The sequence below is a fragment of the Lonchura striata genome, chromosome 31, assembly GCF_050655825.1.
Source record: "Lonchura striata isolate lonStrDom1 chromosome 31, ASM5065582v1, whole genome shotgun sequence".
NCBI lineage: Eukaryota > Metazoa > Chordata > Aves > Passeriformes > Estrildidae > Lonchura > Lonchura striata.
Window position 1 is genome coordinate 1,215,001 of NC_140733.1, and position 1,194 is coordinate 1,216,194.

Here is a 1,194-nt window from a genome sequence, read left to right on the forward strand (position 1 = left end):
AAGCACAAGGAAATTGAGGAGGAGGAGGAGGACAAGGAAGAGGAGGAAGTAGAGAAGCAAGAAGAGGAGGAATAGGAGGAGGAAGAGAGAGGAAAAGGACAAGGAGGATGATGAGGATGATGACGAGGAGGAGAAGGATGAGGATGAGGATAAGGATGAAGATGCAGAGGAGAAGGACGACGAGGAGGAGGAGGAGGGGAAGGAGGAGAATAAAGAGGAAGAGGACAAGGATGAGGAGGACCAGGAGGAGAAGGGCGAGGAGGATGAGGATGAGCAGGATGGGGAGGACGAGGAGGAGGAAGAGGGGGAAGATGAGGAGGTGGAGAAGGAGCAGAATGGGGATGAGGAAGACAATGAGGAGAATGAGGAGGATAAGGATGCGGAGGATAAGGAGGAGGAGGATGAGGAGGAGGAGGAGGACGAGGAGGAGGACGAGGAGGACGAGGACGAGGAGGAAAAGGATGAGGATGAGGAAAAGGATGAAGATGCAGAGGACTAGGAGGACTTCCTCGTCCTCGTCCTCCTCGTCCTCCTCCTCGTCCTCCTCCTCCTCCTCTTCCTCCTCCTCCTCGTCCTCCTCCTCGTCCTCCTCCTCCTCCTCGTCCTCCTCCTCGTCCTCCTCCTCCTCGACCTCCTCGTCCTCCTTGTCCTCTGCATCTTCATCCTTTTCCTGATATTCATCCTTCTTCTCCTCGTTCTCGTCCTCATCCTTCTACTCCTCCTCCTCCTCGTTGTCCTCCTCCTCCTCATCCTCATCATTCTCCTTGTCCTTGTTCTCTCTCTTCCTCTTCCTATTCCTCCTCCTCATCTTCCACCTCTTCTTCGTCGTCGTCGTCGTCGTCCTCCTCGTCCTCCTCCTCCTCCTCCTTCTCATCATCCTCCTCGTCCTCGTCCTCCTCATCCCCCTGGTCCTCTTCATCCTCCTCCTCGTCCTCGTCCTCGTCCTCGTCCTCCTCCTCCTCATCGTCCTTCTCATTGTCCTCCTCCACATCCTCATTCTCATCCTATCTATCCTCCTATTCATCCTCCTCCTCCTCATCTTTGTCGTCCTCCTCCTTTTTGTCCTCCTCCACATCCTCATTCTCATCCTCTTTATCCTCATATTCCTCCTCCTCCTCCTCGTCTTCTTCGTCCTCCTCCTCCTTGTCCTCCTTGTCCTCCTCGTCCTCCTTGTCCTGCTCATCCTCGTCCTTT